Below are 13298 nucleotides of genomic sequence, written 5' to 3' on the forward strand. Positions count from 1 at the left end.
AAAGTCTTGTGTTCCAAAATGTTCTCTTTTTCCTTCTGTCTCTCCTCGCCAAGACAGCAAGCAATTCCATATAGGTGAAACATGTGCAATTCTTCTAAACATACTTTAATATTCATCATGCTGCACAGATCAAAAGAAAAAAACATGAGAAAGAAACAAAAAACTTAAGCAAACCACACCAGTAAAAAGTGAAAATACGATGCTTGGTGAACTGATACTAAATGAAATGAGCAGAACCAGGAGATCATCGTACATGGCAACAATGATCAATTCTGATGGACGTGGCTCTCTTCAACAATGAGGTGATTCAGGCCAGTTCCAATGATTTTGTGATGAAGAGAGTCATCTATACCCAGAAAGAGCACAGTGGGCACTGAGTGTGGACCATAACATAGCATTTTCACTCTTTTTTGTTGTTTGCTTGCATTTCATTTTCTTTCTTATTTTTTTCCTTTTTGATTTGATATTTTTTGTGCAGCAAGATAATTATATGAATATACATGCCTATATTGGATTTAACATATATTTTTACCATGTTTAACATATATTGGATTACTTGCCATCTAGGGGAGGGAGTAGGGGGAAGGGGGAAGGGTGTGAGAAATTGGAACACATTTTGCAAGGGTCAATGTTGAAAAATTATCCATGCATATGTTTTTTGTTTTATTGCAGAGGAGCTAATTTTATTTTTTAATTCAAAGCTTTTTATTTTCAAAACATATGCATGCATAAATTTCAACATTGACTCTTGCATAGCCTTGTGTTTCAGATTTTTCCCTCCTTCGCCCCACCTCCTCCCCTAGATGGCAAGCAATCCAGTATGTTATAAGTGTTAAAATAAATGTTAAATCCAATATATGTAAACATATTCATATAATTATCTTGCTGCATAAGAAAAATCAGATTAAAAAGGAAAGAAAATGAGTAAGAAAACAAAGAATGCAAGCAAACAACAAAAAGAGTGAGAATGTTATGTGTGATCCACACTCAGTTCCTATAGTCCTCTCTCTGTGGGTGTAGATGGCTCTCTTTCTCACAAGATCATTGGAACACCGTCTTATTGTTGAAGAGAGCCACGTCCATCAGAATAGATCATCATATAGTCTTCTTGTTGCTGTGTGCAATGATCTTCTGGTCCTGCTCATTTCACTCAGCATCAGTTCATGTAAGTCACTCCAGGCCTCTCTGAAATCATCCTGCTGTTCGTTTCTTACAGAACAATAATATTCCATAACTTAGTCATTCTCCAAATTATGAGCATCCACTCAATGTCCAGTTTCTTGCCACTACAAAAAGGGCCCATGCATATGTTTTGAAAATAAAAAGCTTTAATTAAAAAAAGAAAATACTCTGCTTTGATCTGATTTGTGGCTGGCTCTCTCCATCCCAAGTCTATTGGAATTGTCTTGAATCACTGCATTGTTGAAAAGAGCCAAATTCATCACAGCTGATCATCACATAATCTTATCGCTATGTACAATGTTCTCTTGCTTCTGCTCACTTCACTTGGCATCAGCTCATATAAAAACATTTCCCTTTATTTGATCTTCCAACTAACATAAGGAAGTGTGAATGTCACTATTTCCCTACAGAGATGTGAACAGAATTTTTTTAAATGCACACTCTGTGGCAACAACACATGGTGGAAAGAGAACTGGATGTGGAACCAGAAAACTTGGTATCAAGCCTCATTTCTAGCACTTACCAGGCCTGTGTCTGTAGGTAAGTCAGAGAGGAAACCAACTTCTCTAACCTCCAGTTTTCTTGGTTGTAAAATGGGGACAGCAATACTTGTACTTTATAAACCATAGAGGGTCATATAAATATTTATGGAAATGGAATTTGTTGAAACATTTCCTAGTAAGATTTTTTTTTTTTTGCTTTTTCAACATCAGTCCTGTGCTAACATTGAATTAAGCTTAGAATTGGGCAGAAATGTGAACGGATATCAAAGTCTTATATCCTCGAGTCATTCTTATTCTTTCTCCTCCCTCCTCCCCCCTCTTCCTCTTCTCCTGCCTTCTTTTTTCTCACCATCATCTCTATTGACCTTTCCTTTTCTTCTTACAATCATGCAAGGCCCTATCCAAACACATCTCCTTTCCCCCCAAAATGAACAAACCTTTCCTAATCATCTTGCAAATTCTTCAAGATATCATCCTTCCTGTCTTAACTTCAAAAGAATCACCTATATTCACACCCTATTCTTGTAGTCTGGCTTTTGTACCCGCCACTCAGCTGAAACTCAACCCAAAGTCACCACTGGCTTTTTATTTTGAGACATTCCATAACCTTTTCTCAGTCCTTGATCTCTAACATTTCAGTAGCCTTTGCCATTGTTTACCTACCCCTCCCTGTCCCATTGGCTTCTGACACACTGCTGTCTTCTGCTTCTCCTACTTACCTGGTCATTGATTTTCTGTGTCTCCTGGATACATCTTCCTTTTCAGTGTTGCTCATCCACCTTTGGTATCCACCTGTCACCCAACTCTCAATTGCGGCTTCAAGAAAGTGTGCAGTAACTGCACCCCAGTAAAACCATCTTGGCAGATGGGCTAAAACAAGTTGAGGATATCTAACCAACAAACCTCAACCAAACCTATTGATGAGCTAGGGCAGGACTTATTAAACTTTTTCTACTTGTGACCTCTTTTCACCCGAGAATTTTTTATGTGACCCAAGTATATAGATATGTAAAATAAGTATACAAATCAAATACCCTTGGCCACTTTCTTTCTCTACACTTCCTTTTTTTCTCCTTAAAAACCCCAAACTCATGCATGTCTTCAGTTATTATTTATATCCAAAGAACTTCCAATTGTTCCATCCTCAAACTTTCCTCTAATTTCAGTTCTTCATTTCCATGTGTCTACTCAAGATCATTTGGATGTTTTATTGGCTCCTTAAACTCAATTTGTCTTAAAAATGAAACCATCAGCCTGTATCTCCAGTTGATTCCTCCTTAGTTTTACTTGAGAGCACTACCATTTTCAGTCTCCCAAGTTTGACACTTCAGAGTCATTTTTATTCTTTCTCTTTTGAACTACATACTTTGTTAATTGCCAAGATTTGCTGGTTCTAACTTCACAGTATTTCTCCAATCTATCACTTGTCACTTTAGTTTTGTCTTTGTCACCTCTTTAATTAACTTTCCTAAATGTTCTTCATGTCTCTTTTTTTCTCTTCAATCTATCTTTCACAGAATGGATAAAATTGTTATTCTCATAGTCAGGTCTGACTACATCACTTTCCTGCTCAAAAAATCTTAGTGGTTCCCTATTACATATAGGATAAAATACAAAATTCCTTAGCCTGGCATTTAAATATAACTACATTCTGATTCCAACTTATATTTCCAACCTTATTCTTACCTTACTTTATCTTACTTCCCTTCATGTACTCTATATTCTAGCCAAAATGGATTTCTTGTTTTTTTCCCCTTTCCCGCCATCAGGCTATGCTCCATACCCAGAATATATGTCTCCTTATATCCATTTATCAAAATCTCCCTTCAAATCTTGTTCAGCTACAACGTTTACAAGAGGCTTTCCTTAATTCCTCCAGCTTAAAGATCTTTCCTCGAGCTTTCTTAGATCACTATGTGTGGCTCTCAGTTCCCTGGTAGCACACTTTTGGGGGTATACCTATTGATCACTCCCCTGTCCTTTCCTGAATGGATTTGGAGAAGCCATGGATTGATAGAGGGTATCAAGGTACAGTAAAAGATTATTACTCTGTAGACAGAAGTTCAAACTGCCCCATGCAGATAGGACTTTGTGTAAATTACTTAGATAAAACTTAGTTTTCTCATAAATAAGATAGTTATAATAGATGGTTGAAAATCTCTTCTTACTCTAGATCTATTATCTTCTGACCTTTTTTTAATCTTTATAATCTTCAATAGCTTGGTAAAGTGCTATGTGTGTGTATACTATATATACACTTTATATATATATTATATATATATATAAAGCAAAAGAGAAAGAAAGAGAGGAAGAGAAAAATAAAGAAAAGAAAGAAAGAAAAAAGAGGAAAAAAGAAGAGGCAAGAGAGAGTATATACACACATAGCAGAAAGAAAGAAAAAAGAACAAAAGAAAGAGAGAGAGAGAGAGAGAGAGAGAGAGAGAGAGAGAGAGAGAGAAAGAAAGAAAAGGAAGGAAGGAAGATAGGGAAGGAAAGAGGAAGGGAGGGAGAGACAGAGAAGGGACTTAAATGTTTGTTGAATTAAATGCTCTTTTGAAGTCACTTAGAGGCAGCTAGTCCAGTGAAGGGGATAGAGTACTGGGCCTGGAATCAGAAAGACCTGAGTTCAAATCTGTTCCCAGACAATTTCTAGCTGTGTGATCTTTTACAAGTCACTTGTAAAATGGGGATAATTCTAGTACCTACCTCCCAGGATTATGGTGAGGATCAAATGAGATGATTTTGTAAAAAGAACATAGCACAGTGCCCGGCATGTAGTAGGTGCTATATAAATGCTATTATTAATGATTATTTAATCATCAAGTGGTTTTAATCATTAATAACATTACTGAATTAAGTCATCTGTTTCTCTTCATTCCAGAGAAAAGCCAGCATAAAACAAGGTAAGTATGGCTGCTCAATTTGCCCAGTAAGTTGTGACATTATTCCAGATCTCTACAAGCAGAGCTCGGGCTCTGTGAGGGAACTCCTCTAATAGGAGGAAGAGACAGAGTCAAGTACATTGATTCTGAACCCTAGAGTTCTCTTCTAGTTGGTAGGATAAAGGCAAGTGCAAGAGAGAGAGAGAGAGTTTCTCCTCAGAGTCCAGGGACCTAGGAAGACTTTCAGGGGGACCTTAGTATCTTTTTTTTTTATAGTTTTTTATTTACAAGTTATATGCATGGGTAATTTTTCAGCATTGACAGTTGCCAAACCTTTTGTTCCAATTTTTCCCCTTCTTCCCCCCCATCCCCTCCTCCCAATGGCAGGTTGACCAATACATGTTAAGTATGTTAAAGTATAAATTAAACACAATATAAGTATACATGTTCAGTTATTTTGCTGTACAAAAAGAATCAGATTCTGAAATAGTGTACAATTAGCCTGTGAAGGAAATCAAAAATGCAGGCCGAAAAAAATAGAGGGATTGGGAATTCTATGTAGTAGTTCATATTCATTTCCCAGAGTTCTTTCCCTGGGCGTAGCTGGTTCAGTTCATTAGTGCTCCATTGGAACTGATTTGGTTCATCTCATTGCTGAACAGAGCCACGTGCATCAGAATTGATCATCATATAGCATTGTTGTTGAAGTATATAATGATCTCCTGGTCCTGCTCATTTTACTCAGCATCAGTCCGTGTAAGTCTCTCCAGGCCTTTCTGACCCTAGTGTCTTTCAGGCCGCCCCCAAGTCCTTGACAGGTACACGGTGCCCACAGGTACCCGTCCAGGGGTGGCCGCAGGCCCAGCAGCTGCTTGTCCTTCTGGCTTTGTCACTGACTCAGGGTACGGGTCTCTGAGTTTTCCTTTCCTCCTCCATAAAAGACTCAGAGTAACTCCTCCAAGGAGTTGTGAGACCATAGCTTTAGGGATGTTGTGAGGAAAGCATTTTGTAAACCTCAAGAGCATCATAAAAGCGTAGGTTATTGTTGGATCATTGGCCTTGACTGGCAGGTATCTCAGGTCTCCGAGCCCAACCCCCTCCTTTTATAGCAGAGGAAGCCAAGCAATGAAATGTTTGCCTAGAGTCCCAGCTGTGGACAAGAATAGAAGTGAGATTTGAACATGAAATTTTCTGATCAAAAATCCACTGCTTCTTTACAGGCGGGTTTTGTTTCTTTTTTGAAAAGATAAAGCTAGGAAGGTAGAAGCTTAGAATTTGTATAAACTGGGACATTAGGGACCTTGGATTCCTTGATACAGGGACTGGGAGTTTTGCCTTGCTTTGTATCCTTAGTCCTTCCTTAGCATGGTGCTGGCACATAGGAAGGGCTTAATAAATACTTGTTAACTGACCAACTGACCTCTGGCACTCTTCCCCTCTGGGGCTTTGGAATGGCTTGGACCCAAAGTCCCCAGGGCCCTGCTGGGAGGATGAATCACCGCAGCAGGACCTGCCCTCAGCCAGGGGCTGCACCAGCTCCCCGCTGGCCCCGGGCAGCGGCCCAGGGGGAAACGCTAATCCCAGCCGGGACCTTGGCACGGCCTCCCTGGCTGAGGAAGCCTGAAACGCTCGGGCTGAAACCAGAGAGCCTTTACTCCGGCGGGGGCTAATGTTCCAGGGTCTGGCCGGTGCCGGTCCTGTCCTCAGGAAAACAATGACACACACCTTAAGTCCCGTCTCAGGTGAAGATGCAGGGAGTGTGCTCAAGAATCCTCTCCCATCTCTCACTTCCTCTGCTTCAGCTTCTTAAAAAAAACTCATTTAAACAGCCATTAAGGCCAAAATGTTCACTTGAGTTATTTATGTACCTTTCTCTCCACCTGTCCAGGCCAACAGGATAGCAAAAGTCCAGGAGGGGACCATAATCCTCACACACCCCACTCTGAAGTAGGAAGAAGGCCAATATAATCCGATTTACTTGCTAGAAGGGAATCCTGAGTCAGGGAGAAACTTTATTCTCTAACAATCACTGAGTCCTTCCACATCCCCAAACCCCTAAAAGAGTGGTTTTCAATTTGTAGTCCCATTAATTAATTAATTAATCTTTTTTTTTTTCCTGAGGCAATTGGGGTTAAGTGGCTTGCCCAGGGTCACACAGATAGGACATGTTAAGTGTCTGAGATCACACTTGAACTCAGGTCCTCTGATTACAGGACTGGTGCTCTATCCACTGCACCATCTAGTTTCCCCCAACCCCCAAATAATTTATTTAAAAAAATATTTTGATAGTTATTTCAATACAATTGGTTTCCTTTGCAATCCTTTATTTTATTTAATGCTTTTAAAAACATTGAGAAGAGATCCAAAGACTTCTCCACTGAGCCCAAGGGGTCTGTGACATAGAAGAAATTAAGAACCTCCTGCCTAGAAGGAGAAGATTTGGAATTCAGAATTCTAAAACAAAATTTTTTTAAGATAAAATACACGTGTGTGTATGTGTGTGTAGAGGTGGACTATTCTAAAAAAATATTTTTTAAAGCTAAAAACAAACTTGTGTGTAAGTGTAGAAGTGGAGTATTCTAAAAATAAATTTAAGCTAAAAAACTCATGTGCATGTGTTCTATATGTGTGTAGAGATGGAGTATTTTAATTTTTTTTAAACTAAGAATAAACACGTGTGTGTGTGTGTGTGTGTGTGTGTGTGTGTGTGTGGAGATGGACTACTACTATTAGATAACTTTTAACGTCTCCTCTAGTTCTAATCTTCTCCAATTTCTTCTTTTTTTATTATAGCTTTGGATAATTTTTCAGCATCCAATTTCTTCTTAATCATCTTCTAGGACCCCACAATGGAACATCCCTTCCATTTCCTGCCTGAGTTCTCAGGCTTCTTTCAAGACTCAGCTGAAATCCCACCTTATTTTATGTAAGAAGCTTTGCCTGGTCCTTTTTCTATTCAATGAAACGCACTTCCTTCCTTTTGTGATTACCTTCCATCTATCCTGTACATAAGGGATGACTAGGTGGTGCAGTGGATAAAGTGCTTGGTCTGGAGTCAGAAAAACTCATATTCCTGAGTTCAGATCTCTCCTCATTCACTTCCTAGCTATGTGACCGTGGATAAGTCACTGAACCCTGTTTATCTCTGTTTCCTCATCTGTAAAATGAGCTGGAGAAGGACATGGCAAACCCCTCCAGTATTTTTGCCAAAAAAATCCCAAAAAGAGTCACAAAAAGTCACACGTGGTAGAAATGACTCAATAACTGTGTATACATCTTTCATATCCATTGTTCCTTCTATATTGTCCGCCCCACCAGAACATGAGCTCCCCGAGATAAGGTATTGTATTTGGGTACTGAATGAATCTCTGCATTTCCAGGCCTTAGCACAGGGCCTTGGGGGCACAGTGTCCCAGTTGTTGACCAGTTGCCACCATCAGGACTTGGGGCATATAGCAGCCCTTGCCCCTGCAGACCACCAGCCTGGCACTTGCAGCCATGATGTGAGGGGGGCAACCTCTGAGGAGATAGACCTGGCAGCTTGCTCTGCAGGTGGGCAGCTTTTCCCCCTGCCCTCCCTTTTCAGCATCCCTGGCTACCAAATACCTAGGAACGAAAGTTCTCAATGCCAAAGCCTTAGTGTCAAATGCTTCAGCTTCAAAAAGGGCCATGGTTCTGTCAGTGAAAATGACACCAAAAAGGACCCTGGATCTCTCCATTTGGTTTTCCTTCTTATTAGAATGTGAGTTCTTTGAGAGCTGGTTCTGTCTCGGGTTTTCTGTTTGTGTCCGCAGTGCTTAGCAGATAATAAATAAACGCTATTCATTCATTCTTTCGAGCTGGGCCGGGAAGAGGGGAAGTCTGTCATGACTGAGGGGAAGGAAGAGCAGGAGGGTGTTTCCAGAGCTAGGCCCAGAGTTGGGTGGAAAAGAGCTGACTCCGGGTCAGAGGCAAGGTCAGGTCTTTTCAGAAATGACACGATGCCCCAGTGGAGACTCTAAGTACTTTAAGACCATGTTTAAATGTATTCAATTTATAATAAACTGAGTTATGTATTTACAAACACTGTTCTAAGAAAGATCCATAGGCTTCTGTAGCCAGTTAGAGGGGTCTGTAACATAGAAGAAATTAAGAACCCTCTCCCAGAGAGAGAAGATTTAGAATAGAAAATTTTAAAAATAAATAAGTAACGCTAAGAACAAATAAATAATAATTTTTTTAAGAATTACTAGGGTTATCAAGGTCATTTGCTGTCCACTTTCTCAGTTTGGAACCAGGGGAATTAATAATAAAGGGTTGGCCTAGGGCCCTGACAACAAAACTGAAAGAAAAAAAAAAGCTTCAAAAGAAAATGATGAGGGCACTTCAAAAAGAAATTCCTGCCTTTAACCTTGGAATATCAGTGCTTGGGGTAGATGAATATGGAACCATGGAATGTCAGAGCAAGAAAGTGTCTTAGAGGCTACCTATTTAAAGCCTCTTATTTTTTCAGAGAAGGAAACTGAGGCACAAAGAAGCAAAGAGACTACTCCTGACCACACACTTGGTGTTGGAGAGGGTCTAGAAGAACTCAGACTGATTCTCTCATCTGTTTTGGTACATTCCCTCCCTGGCTCACATCTGGCCACTGGACAGATGGCTCCTGAGGGGAAAGTGAGGCAGGTGACCTTGCCCAGCTGTTCCCACTTAAATCCAACTCACTTGCATGTCACAATCCCTTTCCTGATGTCATAGAAGGGAAAACAACAATAACCCATTTCAATGCCTTTGAAATTCGATTCCAGTCAACTCAGAGGGTGAACCCTTTGTCCTGCCACTGCTTTCTGGATGCAGTACCTGCAGGCCAAAGCCCAGAATCTGTGACCTTCTGCTTCTGTCCAGCAGTCACTAGGGAGCAGACAAGAGGCAAATGAGGTCCCATGCTTTCAGAGAGAAAAAAGTTTGGCTAGCGCTGTGGTTGGCCGGGCTGTGTTTGCCAGCAGGGGAACAATTAAGTTCTATATTCCAAATAACTTCAAGTGAACACATGTGGGACATGGCTATTAATAGCAGACACAGGGAGCAGTGAAATAGAGATGTAATATACTGGGCCTTTGGAATCCCTCGCCTGGAGCATTCCCTTCCATCTCTGGACCACTCCCAGGCCTCCGCCCGCTCTATTGTTCTTCCCACCCCGCTCATCCCTCCATCTCAGGCCTCCACTCTGGGGAACATTTCATTTTTTAAAATCTGAAAACACACTCACACACCATTTGAAGACTAAACTAGTTACACTTTCTTTGACTCATCCGGTGGGATGAGCAAACTGAGCATCATTTGTCCTGCCAAGTCCTTAGTGGGGAGGACGCTAGGCAATAGTCACACTAGTATTTTCTTTCAATTTTCTTGTCCTTTTCTGATTTTGCAGTTTAGTCCCCCAAAGCAGTGGTACTAAAGTCTGCAGAAAGTTGCAAGCAGATACCCTATTTTATCTTATTTCATGTGTACAGTTATCCCTTCCACACAGTGGGACAGAATCCCTCAATCTGGAAAATCTTTGTAAAGATTTTTGATCCTCCTATAAGAGAAAAAGTCTGATTTTTTTCTTTTTCCTTTATATGAAGAGAAAATATGTTGATATTACATAATATATATTTTTTATGTATTTCTGAGTTTCTAAACTTTTTCTGCTTGCCTTCCTGAGTCATTTGAGGCTTCTGCAAAACTTCTCCAAGATTCTCATTTAATTTCTTATGCTGACCTGCTATATATCAAAACTACAATGGGGAAAGTTGAGATGTAAAAAGATATAGTCTCAATGAAATTTTAAGTTCTCGGAGGTCAAGAACCACATATAGCCTCCTTTCTTCATTCCTAATTGGACCAAACATAGTACTAAGCACATAGCAAGTTCTGTTTCATTGACTGATTGATTCTATTTGCACCAGGTGAAGGAGAGAAGACTTGTTTTCATCAGTTGGTTCTCCCTGTGATGAGAGTTGATTGCTGTTCCCTAGGAGAAAACTGAAATAATTCTGAATACAAAAACAGGACTAGGGTTATATTAGTTCTTTCCCACAAGGGAATTTCTCCTCTATTCACATCTCTTTAATATGTAACCTTTTCCTCAAACTTAGCCTGTAAATTCCATGATGATAGAGACCGAGTCTTACTAAGTTTTTTTCTTGGGCCTGGTATAGACCTTGGCAAAAGATAGATGCTTCATTGATGTGCTGAATTAAATTAAATGCTCTTGTATGAGATTATCCTAATTTTCATTTTTCTTGAGTTCAGCATCATCCTGAGTGATCTTTCCAGGCTGGAAATGAGGAAGCTAAGGAGTCAAGAGTCTTACCTTATTTCAATAATCAGAAAGCTAAGACTTAGGAATGAATTGTACAGCCCTCACAAGAGATTACTGATGTCCTAAGAACAATATCACTCAGGTTGGTTTTCAAATGGTTTATTGACACTTCCTTTCTTTTCTTTTTAAATAAATTTAAATAAAATTTTCAAAATATATGCAAAGATAGTTTTCAACATTCACTCTTGCAAAACCTTATATTCCAAATTTTTCTCCCTCCCCGAGACAGCAAGTAATCCAATATATGTTAAATATGTATAGTTCTTTTATACACATTTCCACTTTTATCATGCTGCACAAGAAAACTCAGATCAAAAGGGGGAAAATGAGAAAGAAAACAAAAAGCAAGCAAACAACAACAAAAAGGTGAAAATACTTTGTTGTGATCCACATTCAGTCCCCATAATCCTCTCTGCTGATACAGATGGCTCTCTCTGGATGCAGGTAGCTCTCTCCATCACAAGTCTATTGGAATTGTCCTGAATCATCTCATTGTTGAGAAGAGCCACGTCCACCAGAATTGATCATCATATAATCTTATTGTTGCCATATACAATGATCTCCTGGTTCTGCTCACTTCACTTAGCATCAGTTCATGCAAGTCTCTCCAGGCCTTTCTGAAATCATTCTGCTGATCATGAAACTTTCAAAGAGAACTCTCTTTTAAGTAGAAGTCCTTTCTATTGATCAAAAGATGTGGGTCATCAATCATTGTTTTTAATTGATCAAACATTTATTAGGTACTTACTAGGGGGCAGGCATTATGCCATTCAAATAGAAACAGGAATGAAGTTTGGGTTGGACAGAAAGATGAATGATGAATGTAAAGTCATATTACCTAAAAACAAAAAAGCAAATAGCTTGACTTATAATGACAGGAAGACCTGGATTCAAATTCTACATCTAATATACTGGCAGTGGGACTATAGGCAAGTCATTTAAGTTTTTGAGGCCTCAGGAAACTCTGGGAAGACTTTAAGTCATAGAGAAGATACAGATCTTAATTACTAGAAGGAATTCCCTTCACCAACAAAATTACAAATCCAAAAAAGTACTAGAACTTATACACTTAAATGAGTATTGTCCATTTCAAATCACTTTGGAAGGCTACGTGTTTAATCCAATAAAACTGCTATTGCTTCAATAAATACCTCCCTTGCAGTTGTCTCCATGTCCTGAATAATCTCTTTGCTGGTAGAAATTTTGGTCCTTGAAGATGGGTTTGATTTTTGGAAATGATCAGAAGTCCTTTGGGACTAAGTCAAATGAACCAGTTAGCTAATTCAGCTGAATACTGCCATGTTTGTTAAAAAATGATTGCAACTATATGGCTATGAAACTAATTGTCATGTGGGGCTCATAAATTGGCCAAAGGCAAGTCTGGAAACCAATTGTACCTCATCCACCAAATATGCATAAAAGGCTTGCTGTATACAATGTTTGTTAATTGGTAAAGACAAAATAGGATCCCTGCCATTGAGGAACTTGAAACTAATATAGAGGCAAGACCTAATACATAATTATAACCCAAAGTGGAGCTGTAGTAAGATAGACAGCAGAAGTACCATGATTGCTCTGAGGAAGAATTTCTGCTGCAAGGAATTGAGGAAAAGACATTACTGTCATATCTAAGATGAGCTGGACACAAAGAGTTTCAACAGATGGAAAGAGATGTGTTAGATATTACCTTAAGCAGTTGGGATATAGAGACATAAATGAAAGTCCATGTCTTCAAAGAACTTATTTGTGTGTGTGCTGGCACCTATAGTGTTAGGATGGAGTGATATGTAGCTTCTACAGTGTTAGAAACCAAGGGTACTTGAGGGCTTTGGGGTACAGGACAAAATGGAGAGGAAGCTATCAAAGATAATAATATGAGGTTTTGAACTTGGATGACTGATGGTGGCAAGATAAACAAAAATAAGGAAGTTGGGAAGGAAAGCAAATTTTGTGAAGAAAAGAGAACATGAAAAATGCCTTCCAGTCTTTAGAGGGTTGTTGCATGTAGCTGCACAGTACCTAAAAGAAGGGAGACATTTTTGGCTCCATAGAATGAATTTTTAACAATATGAGCTGTACCTAATGATAGCTCATACTTGTAACATCCTGGAAGATTGACAAAGGATTTACCTTATCACTTGGTGAGGAAGTAGTACCATTATTACTGGTCTTATTTTACAAATGAAGTTCAGAGAAGTTATTTGTTCATATTTAGAACTGGGACTGGAATGCTGGTATTTCTGTCTTCAGATCTTTCTTCTATATCATGATACCATTAATGCAATGAATTGTAAATCAATAAACATTTATTAAGAATATATTGTGGCGATGGCTAGCAGCTCAGCTTATTCAGTTCAAAAAACATTTATTAAGCCCCTACTCTGTGTT

Source organism: Sarcophilus harrisii, chromosome 1 (assembly GCF_902635505.1).
Source record: "Sarcophilus harrisii chromosome 1, mSarHar1.11, whole genome shotgun sequence".
In the NCBI taxonomy this organism is placed as follows: Eukaryota; Metazoa; Chordata; class Mammalia; order Dasyuromorphia; family Dasyuridae; genus Sarcophilus; species Sarcophilus harrisii.